We start from the raw sequence: 22,339 nt of genomic DNA, 5'->3' as shown, positions 1-22,339 counted from the left end.
AAATCAGAAAGGTCTTGTCTCAGAGTGATGCTGAAAAACTAATTCATGCATTTATTTCCTCTAGGCTGGACTATTGTAATTCATTATTATCAGGTTGTCCTAAAAGTTCCCTGAAAAGCCTTCAGTTAATTCAAAATGCTGCAGCTAGAGTACTAATGGGTACTAGAAGGAGAGAGCATATCTCACCCATATTGGCCTCTCTTCATTGGCTTCCTGTTAATTCTAGAATACAATTTAAAATTCTTCTTCTTACTTATAAGGTTTTGAATAATCAGGTCCCATCTTATCTTAGGGACCTCATAGTACCATATCACCCCAATAGAGCGCTTCGCTCTCAGACTGCAGGCTTACTTGTAGTTCCTAGGGTTTGTAAGAGTAGAATGGGAGGCAGAGCCTTCAGCTTTCAGGCTCCTCTCCTGTGGAACCAGCTCCCAATTCAGATCAGGGAGACAGACACCCTCTCTACTTTTAAGATTAGGCTTAAAACTTTCCTTTTTGCTAAAGCTTATAGTTAGGGCTGGATCAGGTGACCCTGAACCATCCCTTAGTTATGCTGCTACAGACTTAGACTGCTGGGGGGTTCCCATGATGCACTGAGTGTTTCTTTCTCTTTTTGCTCTGTATGCACCACTCTGCATTTAATCATTAGTGATTGATCTCTGCTCCCCTCCACAGCATGTCTTTTTCCTGGTTCTCTCCCTCAGCCCCAACCAGTCCCAGCAGAAGACTGCCCCTCCCTGAGCCTGGTTCTGCTGGAGGTTTCTTCCTGTTAAAAGGGAGTTTTTCCTTCCCACTGTCGCCAAGTGCTTGCTCACAGGGGGTTGTTTTGACCGTTGGGGTTTTTACGTAATTATTGTATGGCCTTGCCTTACAATATAAAGCGCCTTGGGGCAACTGTTTGTTGTGATTTGGCGCTATAGAAATAAAATTGATTGATTGATTTATGCTTCCATAACTTCGTAACTCTGTGGCCACGCAATGATGTTGACGCGCCTGTAACCCTTTTGAAGTTCTCCATCATGTCGGGGGTTGTCAAAATGCAATTTACTGCAGGAACAGTGGCTTTTTCTGGATCAAATCGTCACCTCAACAAGCTCCATTTCTTTATACAGTCATCAACCTCCAAACCAGTGTTACTGTACGTGCAATTTCCCTCCATGAATTGAGGGTCATTTGAGTGTCCTTTTCCAACTCTATGTTGTGAAGTTGGTCATATTTGCAGATTTTTCTGCAAAATGTTCCTATTTCATCCATGATCGAAATGTAATCGTGTGCACACTGCAAACACTTTAAAATATGACGGGAGAGGAAGCGAAAAAGTGACCAATCACAGCCCAAGTGTTGTCCACCGTTTTGATAAGGCTACAGAGATGGTTCGCAGCCACACAGAGGGCTCTGTTCTAAAGCAGCTGTCTTTGGTTTGCCACAACCAGGTATATGTGTGAAACTTCACAGCATACTACAGTACAGGCAACGTTTTGTTAATAATTACCGGCCTTCAATTACGGCCTGCCTCATTTAGGTGCCGGGTCTGAGCATGGTTTGAAAAAAAATGCCTGCCTGCTTCAAATCAAGTAAATACAGTACCCATCTTCCTTGAATCAGCGTGTGTCACTGCTGAACCTCATTTTGAACCTTTGTTACTGGACACATCCAGTCTGCTCTGTCTGGAATGTGCAAGGGGTTTTTAATGAAAATACATTGTGATGGGACGGAACGTTTTGTCTGATGTAAGTGAAAATCCGTTATACAAAATCTGGTATATATGATGTTTATTACATAGAAAACTATACAAAAACATTGGGACTTTTTCTTTTGTTCAGTGAGTGCAAGTATCCAGTTTATATAATGATGTTTAGGCGAATTTTACTGTAATAATTAGGGGAGGTGATGGTCTAATGGTTAAGCGTTGGGCTTGAGACCAGAAGATCCTCGGTTCAAATCCCAGGTTGACCGGAAAATCACTAAGAGCTCTTGAGCAAGGTCCTTAATCCCCTAGATGCTCCCGGTGTGTAGTGGGCACCTTGCATGGCAGCAACCTGACATCAGGGTGAATGCGAGGCACTGATGTGTAAAGCACTTTAAGCGTCTGATGCAGATGGAAAAGCACTACATTAAAGGTAGTCAATTTATTAATACTGTGCAATAACACAACAGGTTGGTATTGCAGATTAATTTGTCTAATAGTCTGCTGCAGTTTAAAATGTGAATTGTGATAATGGAGTAGCTCATATCCAAATGGCAAAACATTGTGCAATCCTGTGAAGATGCAGCAGCTCAATCCATCCAGAAGACCTAACAAAGTTGGGTGCAAACAACCCTGTAACCTTCTTGTCTGCTCAGTATGCAGAAGCCGACTAAGTCAGCAATCCAGATACCTCAAGATCAATCAATCAATCAATTTTAGTTATATAGCGCCAAATCACAACAAACAGTTGCCCCAAGGTGCTTTATATTGTAAGGCAAGGCCATACAATAATTACGTAAAAACCCCAACGGTCAAAACGACCCCCTGTGAGCAAGCACGTGGCGACAGTGGGAAGGAAAAACTCCCTTTTAACAGGAAGAAACCTCCAGCAGAACCAGGCTCAGGGAGGGGCAGTCTTCTGCTGGGACTGGTTGGGGCTGAGGGAGAGAAGCAGGAAAAAGACATGCTGTGGAGGGGAGCAGAGATCAATCACTAATGATTAAATGCAGAGTGGTGCATACAGAGCAAAAGGAGAAAGAAACACTCAGTGCATCATGGGAACCCCCAGCAGTCTAAGTCTATAGCAGCATAACTAAGGGATGGTTCAGGGTCACCTGATCCAGCCCTAACTATAAGCTTTAGAAAAAAGGAAAGTTTTAAGCCTAATCTTAAAAGTAGAGAGGGTGTCTGTCTCCCTGATCTGAATTGGGTGTTGTGTGGGCCGCCAGAAGAGGAGGTACTGCTGGCCCACCACCAGAGGGCGCCCTGCCTGAAGTGCGGGCTTCAGGCACGAGAGGGCGCTGCCGCCTCAGGAACAAGCCGTGGTGACAGCTGTCACCCATCATCCATGACAGCTGTCACTGATCATCTAATCCACATCTGGAATAAAAGCAGGAAGACACCTCCATCACATTGCCGAGATATCACCTTCATCAAGAGGTAATTTCCTCAGCCTTAATCTGTGCCGTATCGCACGTAATCGTTGTCTGATTCTCTACAGGAGTTCCTGGTAGCTTGTGTCAGCTGGAGGCTGAGCTGGTCGCGGACGACAGGGTGACAAGCCGCACCCTTCCCGACCCGTGAAGACAAGCGTCTGTATCAGAACTGTAGAATGACTGTGTATATATTTGCGGAGGTGGAGGTGTAATTCCCACCAGGATTGTTACTGGGTGTTCACACACCCACTCTTGACTGTCTTTTGTTTTCTGCCAGCAGTACCAGATCCGACACGCCGAGACGGTGGCCACCTGGGGACTTCGGGACTTGGCGGCTCCAGTATCCCTCGGGTTCGGTGGTAGTGGAAATCGTGTGGTTCTGGTTCGTCTCCAGACGGGCGTCTCCTATCGTCGAGCCTGCCCACACGACACCTTTATTAATTGACTTGTATACATTCTGTGATCTGCTGTGTTTGGTTGTGTCATTCACAACAGTAAAGTGTTCTAATTTAACTCCTTCCATTGTCCGTTCATTTACGCCCCCTGTTGTGGGTCCGAGTCACTACACTTTCCCAACATTGGGAGCTGGTTCCACAGGAGAGGAGCCTGAAAGCTGAAGGCTCTGCCTCCCATTCTACTCTTACAAACCCTAAGAACTACAAGTAAGCCTGCAGTCTGAGAGCGAAGCGCTCTATTGGGGTGATATGGTACTATGAGGTCCCTAAGATAAGATGGGACCTGATTATTCAAAACCTTATAAGTAAGAAGAAGAATTTTAAATTCTATTCTAGAATTAACAGGAAGCCAATGAAGAGAGGCCAATATGGGTGAGATATGCTCTCTCCTTCTAGTCCCCGTTAGTACTCTAGCTGCAGCATTTTGAATTAACTGAAGGCTTTTCAGGGAATGTTTAGGACAACGTGATAATAATGAATTACAATAGTCCAGCCTAGAGGAAATAAATGCATGAATTAGTTTTTCAGCATCACTATGAGACAAGACCTTTCTAATTTTAGAGATATTGTGTAAATGCAAAAAAGCAGTCCTACATATTTGTTTAATATGCGCATTGAATGACATATCCTGATCAAAAATGACTCCAAGATTTCTCACAGTATTACTAGAGGTCAGGGTAATGCCATCCAGAGTAAGGATCTGGTTAGACACCATGTTTCTAAGATTTGTGGGGCCAAGTACAATAACTTCAGTTTTATCTGAGTTTAAAAGCAGGAAATTAGAGGTCATCCATGTCTTTACGTCTGTAAGACAATCCTGCAGTTTAGCTAATTGGTGTGTGTCCTCTGGCTTCATGGATAGATAAAGCTGGGTATCATCATGCGTAACAATGAAAATTTAAGCAATGCCGTCTAATAATACTGCCTAAGGGAAGCATGTATAAAGTGAATAAAATTGGTCCTAGCACAGAACCTTGTGGAACTCCATAATTAACCTTAGTCTGTGAAGAAGATTCCCCATTTACATGAACAAATTGTAATCTATTAGATAAATATGATTCAAACCACCGCAGCGCAGCGCCTTTAATACCTATGGCATGCTCTAATCTCTGTAATAAAATAAGATAAGACAAGTAAGCTGCTGGTGGTAACATTTTGCTCTTGAAATTCAAGTCAACCTTGAATGTAATAACACGGCAATGGCACTCACTCTACTTCAGCAGCGTGACCCAAGTATCACAAGAAACAACCCGACATTACGGCGCCGTAGACTACACAAAGATTAAGTGATGTGCAGCCAAGGTTGACAGCTGACAGGCTTTAGTCTACCAGGCATTTGACAAAGTAAAATGCAATTTATCTACTCAAATGATGACCTAATTTCATTTAAAAATAATGTCTGGAATCCAAATCCATTTAAAAAATAAAAACCAGTCACGTTCAAATGTTTTTCTTTTAAGGTCCTAAATAGCCATATTTATCATCTACAGTAAATCGATATCCTCTTATATATTAGACTTACCGTACAGAAAACTGGCAACACAGCCACTACAGAAGACAGTTATTTGTGAAGTAGATGACTCATTATCAAGCAAACAACTCTCCTTTACTTCATACTCGGTGTGTATGTGTGAGACATTTGTGTAAAAGATTATTAAGGGCTTCACAAAAGTCAAAAATCTGGATATTAATAATTAACGTACCAAAGGATTATCAATCTGTCCCTTCAATACACTAATGACTGGGTTTTCCTCTTTTTTTTTAAGTAGGAAAAGGCAGAATAGACCATGATTCATCCTGCTGATTGGTGCATAGGGTGGAGGTTGAAGGTCCAGGATTTCACAGATAAAACACCATTATAAAGTTAATTTTACCTACACAATCCCCTGACAATATACTACCTCCAATTCTTTCACATTTGCAGTGGCAGGTTGATGAGATGGGTTATGTGTTGACTTCACCTGAGAACCTAATGGAGCACAGGTGAACAAATTCACAAGAGAGCTAATAACAGGGGCATTAAGGGGTTCATCCTCAACAGCAGCTGTATCCTCAGAGTGGCCTGGGATGATGTACTACTGTGATAATGCTCCATTGTGTGAACAGGAAAGTTTTCTGCACCGAAGTCACCATCAAGCAACATACATTTACGCAAGGAGAAACAGACACACCACTCATCTTGACCTTTCACAATAAAACCTCTAGACATGCACTGCTGCAGCAACAACAACAAAAGAGCAACTTTTAATTAATGAACAATCCAGTGTTCAAGTTTTAGTCATTGTCAAGATTATTTTACAATGCAGATAATGGATAAAGTTAAAAATGGACTCTTGCCTCAACATGTCCAGGAGCTGTTTAAAATGAGAGTCCAGTTATAATTTGCATGGAACTTTGGTATTTGATAGAAGATTCGAAGTACTGCTAAAGGTCATTGCGTTTCTGTAAAGGTTGTTAGAGTGTGGAATGATTGTTTAGATTGTATTAAAGTATCTAGTACATTGGCTTGTTTTAAAAGACTGTATAAAAATAATATATTAACTTGTTATAGTTTGAGTAATTAAGTAAACTGCCTGTGTGGCTATTTTTTGTTTGTTTGCCTTTTGTATTACTTTGTTTGTTTCACTGTGTTACATTACTGACTGATATTTGTTTTTTGTGTTTATTCTTTGTTTGTACACAGAAACTGATGTACGGGGCAGGCGTTTATAAGCTTCTGCTTCTGCCCATACCCCTTCAGCTGCACTAAATTAGTAAATTGTTTGAGGTTTGTTCTATACGTTTTAATTTTTGCTTTCTCTTGACTTGATTTGTAAATGAGAGATTTTGTTCATGTATGCTGAATAAATCATTCATTCATTCAACATAGTCCACAAATTATTAAATTATACAGTTCATCCCATTCACAGCGCTTCACTTTTTCCACAGTTCCTGCATTTTAATGTGAATTGTTGTATATAACTTTGTTTATGCTACATTTTTATTTTTGAAATTTACAATTTATATTTGCATTCTAAGTTACAAAAATGGTTCGTTAAACATATTCCTGGCTTTCACAGTAAAAAAAAAATAAAAAATTCCTGATTCGAATTTTAGGTTTTGGGGTGAATTTCGGGTCACTGTTTTAATGCAGTATGTCAGAATGGAAGACAAACTGTAAGGTCACACAGGTAAGGTTGTGCTGAACAAAATGACACCAAACAAGGCCAGGTAAACAGTTTTTATAAGGTAAATTATGAAGGTAAAAACAAAAGTAGTCAAAAATGCCAATAAATAGCCAAGACTCCAGAGGGTTAAAGAAATAACCCAGCCAAAACATCAGCAACATGACAGCAGGCAAGTACTTGAGTAACATTCATAAAAAATACACAATTTTCTTTTTTTTTATACTTTCATTTCATTCAGGGTAAACACACATTATGCCGTGTTTAACACATACCATCATAGGTCCCACTCTCCAACAGCAATTCACTTTCTTCCAGCACACGAAACTCTTCCACACTGATGAAATTATAGTCTACGCCTGGAACCTCCCCTTCTCTGGGCTGCCGCGTGGTACCTGCCAAAGATGACACAGTTTAAGATATAAAGAACATCCAATCTTGTGGAATGTGCCACTCATTTAATGAGAGAGAGCTGGAAATGACACTGTATTCAACACACCCACAGGGATCTGTGTAAAGTCCAAACACAGGATTCAGGGGGGAGTCTTGTGTCTACATCATGAATATTTTACAGAGCTGGGACCACAAAGCTATGAATTCATTATCTGTAGAAAAAAGGCAAAGAAACTGTCTTCACACACAGCACAACTCTCAGACTACAAAGGAATGACAATCAATGAGGTTTTAATGACACTTTTACTTGGATGTCTGACCAACACACAATTTTATCCCTTCTGGGGGTAATTAAATGTTGTCTGAAAACAATAATAAGTCACAAAATGAAGAGAGGATGAATAATGTTTGTGTTCCCTTAGCCTGCATGTACCCTTGACCAGCATTCATAAATTTTACAGAAACTTTGCGCCTCAAAAAAAAAAAGGGGGGGGGGGGGGACTGGTAACATCTCATATCTCGTTTGTCTTCTCTCAATATGTCTACTCTCATTTCTTCTACTTTAACATTTACTAAATTACTGAAACAATGCACAAAAAAGAGTAAAGGTCATGGTTACTGCCTCAAAATTTAATCTTCTGGCACTTAAAGTATTACAAGGTGGTTATTCAAGTTTTACTTTATGCACACTTGGGGGGGGGGGGGGGGGGGGTGAAGAAGAAGAAGAAGAAGAAGAAAAGACTGTAGACAAAATGGGAAGAAGGCTGAAATTTGAGGATGTACAAATTGGGAGCAGACCAACTGGAATTTTTTGTGGAAAAAATGGGAATTTGAAGTCATTGTGTTATTTAGACTAGAATAGAGTACATACAATGAAATTTGTCCTCTGCATTTAACCCATCCTAGTTACAGTTTGACACAATTTAGTATTCATCAGCAATCATGTTTATGTTATATACCAAGCAGTACACATAAGAAATCAGCATTGCTTTGGTTGTTGCTTTATTAATTTTAGTTAATTTTTGAGTTTTGTCATTTGATAACTGATTAGCTTTTTTTTTTTCTTTTCAATGAAATAGGGGCACAAAACATTTGATTTCTGTTGCGATAAGAAAGCTTCAATAGCCATTTTATTTAATTCTGTTGACCCACTCATGGGGGGGGCAAACACCACAGCACAATCAAACTCTAGGGCAGAGGTCTTCTCATTAAAGAAAGGGCAGGTTTTCTCTGCAACCACCCACTTCACCAGGTGACTTCACTGATTAACTGATCCCATCTGCTCAAAGTGATGTCTCGGCCCTTTCTGGAATGAGTTGAAGAGATCTGCTCTAGAGTGCCTAAGACCTTTGCACAGTAATGCACATCCCCACAGCAGTTCACCTTTCTATCAATGAAGCGCTCCATAAGGTCTTTACTAATGATACTGTTAGAAAGGTCCTACGATAAAAGTCAGTGACGTGCTCCACAGTGCATCATCATCTTGTTTGCACGAGTGCTAGTCAAGGCACATCTACTTCACTGCAGGAATTATTCTACGTTCACCTAAATGATTTTGGTTTTGCTTTCCTTGTTCTTAAAATACTCAGCCATTTTTCACTAAAAATCTTATGCAATTACACAGTGCATACATGTTCCATAAAGTTAATATTAATCTTCTGCTACAACTGATTAAAAAAACTGTCACTTTGTGCTGTCAGACACTGAAAAGGATTAGACGCTTCCAACATGTCTGCTTCTCCTCAATGTAATCAACGCTTTTACTGTACCCCAGCTGAACTCTGCCGCTAGACCAATTTTTCATTTTCTTTCTGCGTCAACATCCATCCTGACTAAAGTACGAGCCATTCCATCTGAAACCGCTTAGTCCGTTGGAAGACATCTTTTATTCTGTCAGACAGAGCAATCCAAGGAGACCAATGAATGCACCCACACGAATCCAAATTCTCATCACACCACTATGTACTTTTGCAACTGTAATTTGATCATGTTGCGAGTGCTGTTGCAACATAACTGCAAGAGGTGATGGATCTGTAACAGACAACAGGCTTACTGCTGGAAAACAGGAGGGAGAAGGGTAGATAAACAGCAGACACAGGTTTCATGTTCTAAAAGTGTGCATTAACAAAGAAACACACATCCACACACCTCTCCACAGTGAGACTGGCAACAGCTGTGAGAAATGGTGCCATTACATGGTTCCACCTTAGTCAAGGATAGACAGTGGAGGACATAGATTTCTGAAACTAGAAATGTAACTGTTACCTGAGGAGGAGGGCTGGGAAAAGACAATACAAATTTTACTGCAAATTCTCAGAGCAAAACAAACAGTTTCAAATTTCATATTTTTCTAGCCTCTTAAAAATTTCATTGACGATAAATCAAATCAAAATCAAATCAAATCAATTTTATTTATATAGCGCCAAATCACAACAAACAGTTGCCCCAAGGCGCTTTATATTGTAAGGCAAAAGCCATACAATAATTACGGAAAAACCCCAACGGTCAAAACGACCCCTATGAGCAAGCACTTGGTGACAGTGGGAAGGAAAAACTCCCTTTTAACAGGAAGAAACCTCCAGCAGAACCAGGCTCAGGGAGGGACAGTCTTCTGCTGGGACTGGTTGGGGCTGAGGGGAGAGAATGAGGACAAAGACATGCTGTGGAGGGGAGCAGAGATCAATCACTAATGATTAAATGCAGAGTGGTGCATACAGAGCAAAAAGAGAAAGAAACACTCAGTGCATCATGGAAACCCCCAGCAGTCTAAGTCTATAGCAGCATAACTAAGGGATGGTTCAGGGTCACCTGATCCAGCCCTAATTATAAGCTTTAGCAAAAAGGAAAGTTTTAAGCTTAATCTTAAAAGTAGAGAGGGTGTCTGTCTCCCTAATCCGAATTGGGAGCTGGTTCCACAGAAGAGGAGCCTGAAAGCTGAAGGCTCTGCCTCCCATTCTACTCTTACAAACCCTAGGAACTACAAGTAAGCCTGCAGTCTGAGAGCGAAGTGCTCTATTGGGGTGATATGGTACTATGAGGTCCCTAAGATAAGATGGGACCTGATTATTCAAAACCTTATAAATAAGAAGAAGAATTTTAAATTCTATTCTAGAATTAACAGGGAGCCAATGAAGAGAAGCCAATATGGGTGAAATATGCTCTCTCCTTCTAGTCCCTGTCAGTACTCTAGCTGCAGCATTTTGAATTAACTGAAGGCTTTTCAGGGAACTTTTAGGACAACCTGATAATAATGAATAACAATAGTCCAGCCTAGAAGAAATAAATGCATGAATTAGCTTTTCAGCATCACTCTGAGACAAGACCTTTCTAATTTTAGAGATATTGCGCAAATGCAAAAAAGCAGTCCTACATATTTGCTTAATATGCGCATTGAAGGACATATCCTGATCAAAAATGACTCCAAGATTTCTCACAGTATTACTGGAGGTCAGGGTAATGCCATCCAGAATAAGGATCTGGTTAGACACCATGTTTCTAAGATTTATGGGGCCAAGTACAATAACTTCAGTTTTATCTGAATTTAAAAGCAGGAAATTAGAGGTCATCCATGTCTTTATGTCTGAAAGACATTCCTGCAGTTTAACTAATTGGTGTGTGTCCTTTGGCTTCATGGATAGATAAAGCTGGGTATCGTCATGCGTAACAATGAAAATTTAAGCAATGCTTTCTAATAATACTGCCTAAGGGAAGCATGTATAAAGTGAATAAAATTGGTCCTAGCACAGAACCTTGTGGAACTCCATAATTAACCTTAGTCCATGAAGAAGACTCCCCATTTACATGAACAAATTGTAATCTATTAGATAAATATGATTCAAACCACTGCAGCACAGTGCCTTTAATACCTGAGAGAGAAAAGGAAGGTTGGAGATTGGCCTATAATTAGCTAAGATAGCTGGGTCAAGTGATGGCTTTTTAAGTAATGGTTTAATTACTGCCACCTTAAAAGCCTGTGGTACATAGCCAACTAATAAAGATAGATTGATCATATTTAAGATCGAAGCATTAATTAACGGCAGGGCTTCCTTGAGCAGCCTGGTAGGAATGGGGTCTAATAGACATGTTGATGGTTTGGAGGAAGTGACTAATGAAAATAACTCAGACAGAACAATCGGAGAGAAAGAGTCTAACCAAATACCAGCATTCCTGAAAGCAGCCAAACATAAAGATATGTCTTTGGGATGGTTATGAGTAATTTTTTCTCTAATAGTTAAAATTTTATTTGCAAAGAAAGTCATGAAGTCATTACTAGTTAAAGTTAAAGGAACATTCGGCTCAATAGAGCTCTGACTCTTTGTCAGCCTGGCTACAGTGCTGAAAAGAAACCTGGGGTTGTTCTTATTTTCTTTAATTAGTGATGAATAGTAAGATGTCCTAGCTTTACGGAGGGCTTTTTTTTTATAGAACAACAGACTCTTTTTCCAGGCTAAATGAAGATCTTCTAAATTAGTGAGACACCATTTCCTCTCAAGCTTACGGGTTATCTGCTTTAAGCTGCGAGTTTGTGGGTTATACCACGGAGTCAGGCACATCTGATTTAAGGCTCTCTTTTTCAGAGGAGCTACAGCATCCAAAGTTGTGCTCAATGAGGATGTAAAGCTATTGACGAGATAATTTATCTTACTCACAGAGTTTAGGTAGCTACTCTGCACTGTGTTGGTATATGGCATTGAAGAACATAACAAAGAAGGAATCATATCCTTAAACCTAGTTACAGTGCTTTCAGAAAGACTTCTACTGTAATGAAACTTATTCCCCACTACTGGGTAGTCCATTAAAGTAAATGTAAATGTTATTAAGAAATGATCATACAAAAACGGATTTTCAGGGAATACTGTTAAGTCTTCAATTTCTATGCCATATGTCAGAACAAGATCTAAAGTGTGGTTAAAGTGGTGGGTGGGCTCATTTACATTTTGAGCGAAGCCAACTGAGTCCAATAATAGATTAAATGCAGTATTGAGGCTGTCATTCTCAGCATCTATGTGGATGTTAAAATCACCCACTATAATTATCTTATCTGAGCTAAGCACTAAGTCATACAAAAGGTCTGAAAATTCACAGAGAAACTCACAGTAACGACCAGGTGGACGATAGATAATAACAAATAAAACTGGTTTTTAAGACTTCTAATTTGGATGGACAAGACTAAGAGTCAAGCTTTCAAATGAATTAAAGCTCTGTCTGGGTCTTTGATTAATTAATAAGCTGGAGTGGAAGATTGCTGCTAATCCTCCTCCTCGACCCGTGCTTCGAGCATTCTGACAGTTAGTGTGACTCGGGGGTGTTGACTCATTTAAACTAACATATTCATCCTGCTGTAACCAGGTTTCTGTAAGGCAGAATAAATCAATATGTTGATCAATTATTATATCATTTACTAACAGGGACTTAGAAGAGAGAGACCTAATATTTAATAAACCACATTTAACTGTTTTAGTCTGTGGTGCAGTTGAAGGTGCTATATTATTTTTTCTTTTTGAATTTTTATGCTTAAATAGATTTTTACTGGTTATTGGTGGTCTGGGAGCAGGCACCGTCTCTACGGGGATGGGGTATTGGGGGGATGACAGGGGGAGAGAAGCTGCAGAGAGGTGTGAAAGACTACAACTCTGCTTCCTGGTCCCAACCCTGGATAGTCACGATTTGGAGGGTTTAATAAAATTGGCCAGATTTCTAGAGATGAGAGCTGCTCCATCCAAAGTGGGATGGATGCCGTCTCTCCTAACAAGACCAGGTTTTCCCCAGAAGCTTTGCCAATTATCTATGAAGCCCACCTCATTTTTTGGACACCACTCAGACAGCCAGCAAGTTCAAGGAGAACATGCGGCTAAACATGTCACTCCCGGTCCGATTGGGGAGGGGCCAGAGAAAACTACAGAGTCCGACATTGTTTTTGCAAAGTTACACACCGATTCAATATTAATTTTAGTGACCTCCGATTGGCGTAACCGGGTGTCATTACTGCCGACGTGAATTACAATCTTACCAAATTTACGCTTAGCCTTAGCCAGCAGTTTCAAATTTCCTTCAATGTCGCCTGCTCTGGCCCCCGGAAGACATTTGACTATGGTTACAAATCAGCTGCACAAAAAGGTATGAAGCAATGTTCTTCGAACATTTCACAGTGGAAACCAATTTGTAGTAGGGCTGGATGATGTGGCCTAAAATTTATAGCACGGTGTAATTTTGAAGCATGGATGTAAAAGGGTAAAGCACAGCTATGGCAACTGCAAGGCAGCTAACACTGTATTTTTAACTGCATTACTAGGACATATTTCACATAGTATGGAAGCATTTTAGAACATTTATTCTACAAAACACCAATAACTAGAAAATATAACTGTCAGGGTTTGGGTTTTTGCGTTGTGTTTAGTTTGTTCTGTTTAGTTATTTGTTATTTTTGCTTTTTCTTGCTTGGGTCTTTTCTGTCCCTATCTCTCGTGTCTGTCTCTTGGTGCTTGGTGGTGGGCGTTTCACTCTGTCTGGCCGCACTCTTGTTCTGGTGCTTTCCACCCACTACTGTTTCTAATTTACAGCTCATCACCTGGATATATATATATATATATATATATATATATATATATATATATATATAAGGTTCATTGGTTGCACGTGCATGTACATGAGCCTTTGTATTTGTTGATCACCCTCTGTGCATTAGCAGGTATTAATGAGACAAATTTAACTCCATAGAAAGTTAGCTTTGAGTTAGCGAAAGTCAGCGTGCACGTTAACATCCGCGATTTTGCTCCAGAGGTGTTATTAGATTCTTTAAACAGCATTTTCAGTTTTAGAAGTGTATATTTCTTGGTAGCTTTTACATAATATATGAAAAACATGCATATAAACACATAAATTAAGCGATTTTAAACAGACCTACCACTGACATCATGGTGCAGGGCTACTCTGATTGGCTGTCAATCCCGCCACTCAAAAAATAAATAAATTAATTAATTTAAAAAACACACACAAAAAAACCTCAGAACAGATTGAAACAAAATGTGACTTTTCAACCTTTTAAAATAGGTCAAGGTTAGCCATCTTTGAACTTGCCCAAGGTCTGTGTCCCAAGAAAGTTCCCTGTGAATCTGAAGATTTTGACAGTAAGAGGACTGGACACAGACAGATGGCTGGACGGACAGACGCAAAGCCTTCACAATACCCGATAGCCATATTTGATGGTATTTGATTTCATCAAAATGCAATGGCAACAATAATAATCTGTGGCAGTTACTTCCTTCCACTCTCCTTTCTCATGCTCCTATCTGGAAATGAATTAAAGATAATGAATGCATGCCGTCTTCTGCCCTACTTTGATGGATATTTTATGCCTGTGGAAGGAGGGAGGGAGTTGCTAGAAGGGTTGAGGTCAGGATTTAGTGAAGCCTCAAAGATCATTTGGTGACTTGGACCTCTGGCACTGACACAAGCTCCTGCAATCTTGTGCAAGACAATGACTGACATTTAATAAAGCTTCACTCTGTGCAGTGGAGGAAGGATTTCTCACATACTAGAGATGCCAATTGGACTGCTGTAGCAAAGACAGGCAACATGCTGTCATGGCTCTTTCGACTGCCTGCATGGTCACGTCACATCATTTTGCAGAGACAACTCGCCAGCATAGGTTTGCCTGAGATGAGTGGACAAGGAAAACATGCTGACCTACTGCAGTCAGACAGTAATGCAATGGGATATGTACTTTGCAAAAAAACTATATTATATTATGTACAAACTAGTACTTGAGATGATCACTAAACCCTGAATGTACTTAAAATCACATTTTCTTTATTTGTTTTATGCAGCTGGTACACAGAAAAACTCTGGATTAAATCATTCCAGTATTTACAGCTATCAAACATTTTTTATTTGATGGCCCTCTACATTTAGTATAATGAGAAAAGCCTGACTGACTCTGAAGACTTGTTGACAACTGCTTGTCAAGAAAAAGTGCTGTCCTTCTGGCCGTCCTTCCCTTTGTCTGCACAAGCAAAATGTTCTGGGTCCCCCCCAAAAAAAAAAAAAAAAATATATCAAGAACCACTAAACTCTGAGATTTTCATTTTTTCATGCAGAATATTGTTTACCTAAAGACATGCATGCTAATTTGATTCATTTCTGATTATTCTCAGTCACATTTTTGGTATTCTATTATACAGAATTATTACAAAGCTAAATAGAAATGAATGTCACTGTTTTCGTCATAAAAACCTACTGCTTATTCTTAAATAAATCATTTTGTTTATTTCCCACACTAGTGTTTAGTATGGTTTTAAGGGCTGACAGTCAATATCAGTTTACAGTTGTGTCCCTTGCCCTTCGAGACAACTTACTTGTATTTATTTCTAAATATCCAATATCCAATAATGAATTGTACCTTTAAGCATATTCATTTAGAACAACTTTTGTTCAAAGCAAAATGTCAGCAATATGAGATAATATTAACTAGAAGTTATACAGATAATAAACAGATCTTGAAAAGTGAAAAATGGCTAGGTTTTTCACTGCAGCTGTACAAACGCAGTACACCTTAGTTTCCAACACTGGCCTTCGTGTCCATTTCAATATTTCTGTTTGCTATATTGATTTAATTTTTATTTATTAAAAGAGTTGCATGAAAATGATAATTTAGATTTAGGCTGTTAGTGACCAGCCGATGATACACCAGGATTACTTTGTGCACTTCCGTGACTGGTTTCAAAGTATACGCCATTCGCAAGTACTTGTAAGTACTCATTTCTTCAAGTGTTTCCAACCGTGTTTACGTAGCTTTGAGGAAAAAGTCTCAGCACGCAGCTGAATGGAATGTAGCTGCTAACGTTAAGAACGGAGCCACAGATTAATTGCAAATTTTAGATAAGTGTGATGTCGTGCTGCGATGACTCGTTTTAAGTGATAACTGTTAATTTTGATGCAGTCATGGTAAAAGGAGCAGCCGCTCGCCACTGTGAGAAGACTTAGTGCACGTGTGCGGCAGTAATTCGTAAACACAGCCTGTTAAAAACAGTTTTTGCTCAGCTTGGTGCATGCTTTTAAGTCTTGTCATCAATATAACTGTGAAAAATCTAAATACTAAAAACAGTGGAGATGTCTGTGCACGTTAAAACAGCATTCTGTGCCACACACATCAAGACCCAAAATCTGACAGACTCTCTCAAAGTAAAAAAAATAAAGCCTACCAGCTCCAGAAAGGACAACAAAATACAAAAGGGGAAAAATCTGAACAGGGCACTCACCCACTTGTAGAATGACTTCCAAGATTAAATAAGTCCAGTCTACCAAATAAGTCCTTATGCACGGATCAAATACGTGATCGCCAGCCGGGGAACAATGTGCATGTCTATTGTAATTCATTGACATACCAATAGCGTGCGATCGCCAGCTAGAGAACAATGTCTGGAAAAGCAGGTGGATTTTCAGGATAACATATTACACTGCATTTCTCGGTGTGTGACAATCATTTTCACAAAGGCAGAAACATCCCAATGACCAACAGTCAGAGTAAAATGAGGACTGCTACGTCCAATAATGACATTTCTGAGCTTTCATTTGAAAGTGATGGCTCAGATTTACATAGGATGTACAGAGAGGAGACGACACACTTCACCCTGAAACCCTTCATTTTTTTAGAGCCTGTCAGATTTTGGATCCTAACGTGTGCTGACTCTGCTGTCTGTGTCGTAGGACGCTATTTTACTGCTGCAGTGAATGTGCAAATGGAACGTCTCCACAACGCTGTTTTAACAGGCAGCCTAAATAGGCAGATGTATTTTGTACATTGGAAAAAGTCTGAATATGTTATTTTCAGGAGATAATGGAGTTTCTATCTAACATGCCAGAATCATGAGAGAACTTTGTGAGGAGCTGACAGCGGAGCTGCCATGGGAGCCCACCAAAACAGCAGAGATGATCAGAGAGAGAGTCACTTATGGAAGTGGCTGAGAGTGTCCAGAAGCCGTGACATGGTCAGCGGGCTGGACACATATGTCTGCACCAGCTGAGATTATCCTTTTTCTTCTTCTAAATCAGGACACAATGGGAAAACATCTCATGCTGGTGGCTATGGTCAGCCCCCACTCACAGAGGTGGGTTTAAACACAACAGAACTGTGTTTGTATTTTGACCTTGGGACTGTCCACAGCAGGATGGCGTGGACCTGGACATGGTTCTTCGGCTGGTGATCATGCACCATCCAAGTGTGACCGTGCCAAAGGGGGACCTATTTGATGGCATGGACCTGAACACTGTTCTCTGGCTGGCGATCGTGAGGTATCCATGTGTGACAGTGCCAGGCAGGAACTCTTTCATGGTGTGGGTCTGGACATCATTCTTCAGCTAGCAACTGTGCTTGATCCATGCGTAATGACTTCCATGATGGTGTGGACTTTACATATTTTATCTTGGAAATCATTCTACAAGGAGGTGAGTGCCTTGTTCAGTCTTTTCCTTTTGTATTTTGTTATCTTTAGTGTAGCAGGTAGGCATTGTTAATTGTATTTTACTTCAAGAGAGTCTGTTGGATTTTGGATCTTGATGTATGCAGAGTCTGTTCTCTGTACGGGAGAAGCAACCTGTTTTAACCCTATTATAGCTACCGCTATAAACATACAGATCAATCACTTTCATCAATCAGCACCACCCTCCTGCTCACGTCCATCAATCAGCACCACCCTCCTGCTCACGTCACGGGCTTCCTGCTCACGCTCACAGGGCTTCTTGCCCATGTTCAACGTTAGCTCTGCTGTTAGAACGGTATTGTGACCACCAGCGAAAAACTCGAAGTAAGTCCTGCGGCTATTGTAATGATTGGAACACCGCTGTCGAAGTCCAGTAGCTCGCCTTTGTGGCCTGTAAGATCTGCGGCTGCAGTACGGCTGGTGGGTTGCGGTCGACGCTTGCCTGAGACGCTGCTGTTAGCATGCGTCAACCATCTCAGGGGCGGTTGGATCCGTCGTGTTGCTGCTGCTGGATACCATCGTCTGCATTTGTCAGCTGCCATCAGATCCATTGAGACCGCTGCTGCTGCTGCTGGGAGATTTGCAGTGGTCGTTTGTCGGCTTGCCTCGAGGGGTGCTTATACCGCGTCGGCCTGTTTTGAGGCCTACTAAATCTGCGGCTGCTGCTTGTTGGACCTCCTGCTGTCGGCATCGTAGGTTCGCCTTCAGGACCCGTCAGCTATGGCTCCAAAAAAGGGTACTGTGTTTATGGAGGAAGAACTTGAGGACATTAGAAAAATGTTAAATGAGATGTCAGCACAAATGAAGCCCATTAAAGAAGTGGCTGATCAACTGAAAATTATTTCACAACAACAACAAAAAATATTGGAATTAACAAAACAAGTTGTTGAATTACAAAAGGCAAATGAAGAAAAAGACAAATCATTAAAACTTATGGAAAATCGAATTGCAGAACTTGAACAACAGACTAGGTCAATGACCTTCTCATTACAGGTTTGGACATTAAGCCTCGAAGTTATGCAAGAGCGGTGGCTTCAGGAAGGGAGCCCTCTGAAATGGACAACCTCTCTGTAGAGGAACAGGTGATTTCACTTTTGAAGGACAAAGGAATTCTAATAAACCCTAATGATATCGACAGTAGTCACCTTTTACCGCGGAGAGGTCAAAATCAACCTAAAGTCATATTATTGAGGCTTACAAACAGGAAACAGAAGATTGCAATTCTAAAACAAGCAAAGAATTTAAAAGGAACGAATGTATATATAAATGAATACTTGACCAAGAAAAATTCAGATTTAGCAAGACAGGCACGATTTTTAAGAAAACAAAACAAGATACAGGCTACATGGACATTTAACTGTAAAGTTTATATTAAATTAAATGGAACACCTGAAGAAGCTAAAACCTTATGGATTAAAGATGAACATGATCTTAGTAAGTTTAACTGATGTAAGTTGTGAAGTAATACATAAAGAAATGTACTGGTTGATTGTGATGATGGAGGAAAATCTGTATATAATATAATGAACACGGTTAATAATCAGTTTATTTCTGCCAAGGAGCTCTGCTTGGAAACATTTAATTATAGTCATCCTGCCTCTCGGAATTTTTCAAGGATAAATGATTGTTTAGATACATCTAGAAAAAGTTTTTCAGTGATCGCTATATCAGAAACATGGTTAACTGATGTCAATCAAGATCTTGTACAGTTGGAAGGTTATCAATTGTTTCAGGTAAATCGACAGAAGAGAAGAGGCGGGGGTGTGGCATTATATGTAAGGTCTGATTACAACTGTAAATTAGTTCACAATATGTCATTCACAGTTGATAATATCATGGAATGTGTTACGGTTAAAATTACATCCATAAATTCAAAAAATACGGTTGTTAGTTATTTATACAGAGCTCCCGGAGCAAATATTGATACTTTTGAAGAAGTAATTATGTCATAATTACAAAATAAATAAGAATTCACATTTATTTATCTGTGGTGATTTTAATATCGATTTTCTAAATCCTCACAATCATCCACAAACCACTTCATTTATAAATTCTTTATATTGTTTGGGAGTATTTCCGACCATCATTCATCCAAGTAGAATAACTGTGAATTCAACAACCCTTATTGACAATATTTTAACTAATGTCATATCTGGTAATCTCAGTGCGGGATTGCTGGTAAATGATATTAGTGATCACCTGCCAGTATTTACTGTTTTTGCATCACATGATCGAGTGTTTCAAAAGGATTGTAATAGATTGAGTAGAAATGTCACACCAATAACTGTTGATAATTTAAGGGTGGATTTATTATGCCAGAATTGGAATGATGTTTATGTTGATGATGTTGATGAATCTTATGATGGTTTTATTTCTATCATTTCTAAGTTATACGATAAACACTGGCCTCTTGTTAACAAGATATATACTAACCAATACAGCAATAAACCATGGATAACCAAGGGTCTTCAGAGGGCATGTAAAAAGAAGAACTTACTGTATAAATAATTTATAAAATCGAGATCAAAGGAAGCTGAAAGTAAATATAAAATATATAAGAATAAATTAATTCATATTATGAGATTTAGTAAGAAAAGATATTATAGTGACTTACTTGTTAAAAATAAGAATAATATAAAAAATACATGGAATATTTTAAATGAAGTAATAAAAAAGAACAAAAATGGTAGAGATTATCCTTCTTTTTTTCTTTCCAATAATACTGCGATAGAAGATAATGAGACCATTGCTGACCATTTTAATGAATATTTTGTCAATGTAGGTAAAAATCTTGCCAGTAATATTGATTCATTGAGCGTTAAATCTTTTGAAAATAAGATAACATTTAATAAATCTGTGTCAATGTTTGTTGGTGGAACAAATGAAAAAGAAATAATTGATCTGGTGCAGAATTCTAAAAGTAAGAAATCAAAGGACTTCAATAATTTGGATATGGCTTTGTTGAAAAAAATCATTGATTGTATAGTAAAACCTTTCACTTATATTTGTAATATATCATTAAGTTTTGGTAAATTCCCTTCACAGATGAAGATAGCCAAAGTAATACCTTTGTTTAAAACTGGTGATAAACACACTTTTTCAAATTACAGACCTATCTCACTTTTACCCCAATTTTCTAAAATACTAGAAAACATTTTTGTAAAAAGACTGGATAATTACTTACTAAAGCATGAGATACTCTGTGAAGAACAATATGGATTTAGAAAATCTAGGACTACTTCACATGCATTGATGGATTTCGTGGAAAATATAGCGACTGCAGTCGATAACAAGCAATATACAGTAGGTATTTTTTTTGACTTACAGAAAGCGTTTGACACTGTCAATCATGAAATATTGCTAACTAAATTACAGAAATATGGAATCAGAGGATTAGCGTATGACTGGATAAATAGTTATTTACATGGTCGGTATCAGTATGTTCAATACAATAACATTGATTCCGAACTTCGGGAAATTACGTGTGGGGTGCCCCAGGGTTCGGTGTTAGGTCCTTTGTTATTTATTTTATATATAAATGATATATGTTATGTGTCACGGGTACTGAGGTGTGTTCTTTTTGCAGATGACACAACTGTATTTTGCAGTGGTGATAATCTTGAACAGCTTCTGGACACGGTGGTAAACGAACTGGATAAATTTAAGGCTTGGTTTGATGCTAATAAATTGTCACTTCATCTTGGGAAAACCAAATGTATGATTTTTGGAAATAAACTTGTGCCTAAATGTAAAAGTGTAACCATTAACAATATGGAAATACAGATAGTAACTGAGAACAAATTTCTAGGTGTTATAATTGACAATAAACTCAGCTGGAAACCTCATATAAATTATATCAAATTTAAAATGTCAAAATCTATCGCTATCATGTACAGGGTCAAGGACATATTGTCCCAGGATGGGCTACTCAGATTATATCATTCTTTAATTGTACCATATATGACATATTGTATCGAACTCTGGGGTAACACTTACAAATCAAATACCAATCATGTATTTCTTTTACAAAAACATGCCATCAGAATCATCTGTAATAAACCTTATCTTGAGCCAACGCATTCTCTGTTTATGACTTTAAATTTACTGAAATTTAGAGATTTAGTGGATTATATCACCATACAAACTTTGTACAAAGCTAATAACCAGGCCTTGCCACTTTATGTCCAGAGCCTGTTCAAGATCAGGAAATCTGAATACAGTTTACGAGGATGTATGGTTTTTAAGAAGCCTCCCGTACGTACTAATGTCAAGGGTTTTTGTGTTTCAGTTAAAGGGGTGAAGATTTGGAACAAATGTCCTGTGGAAATTAGATTATGTAGTTCTTTAGTCTGTTTTAAGAAACATTATAAGAAATTAATAATTTCTGGATATAAAGAAAATCATAATTAAAAAAAAAAAAAAAAAGATGTATACATTTGTGGATGTATGTATTTAATTTGCTTATTTGTATATATAGGAGTGTGAGCATAAGTGTAATTATATGTTGGACTTGGACTTTTGGGATGGGGTATGAGGGGTGGGTAATTTATAAGCTTTGCTTCTTCCCACCCCCTTTTCAGGCACACGGTGTTAATTTGGTCTTGTTTTTTTGATTTGTTTGATATGTTGTCTTTATGCTGCTGTGTTGTTGCTGAAATAAATAACCTGTTTAGTTTAGTTGTTAGTTTAGATGAAACTCTCCATTCTTTTTCAGGCTGCCTGATCA

General features: G+C 38.9%; 1 pseudogene; it reads right to left on the bottom strand.

Annotated features, from left to right (window-relative positions):
- LOC117512852 overlaps positions 1 to 22,339 on the bottom strand; it is a 421,938-nt pseudogene that overhangs the window by 97,372 nt on the left and 302,227 nt on the right.

This window comes from Thalassophryne amazonica, chromosome 6 (assembly GCF_902500255.1).
Source record: "Thalassophryne amazonica chromosome 6, fThaAma1.1, whole genome shotgun sequence".
Classification (NCBI taxonomy): Eukaryota; Metazoa; Chordata; class Actinopteri; order Batrachoidiformes; family Batrachoididae; genus Thalassophryne; species Thalassophryne amazonica.
Note: the sequence above shows the minus strand (reverse complement) of the source record. Positions and strands in the feature narration are given on the sequence as shown.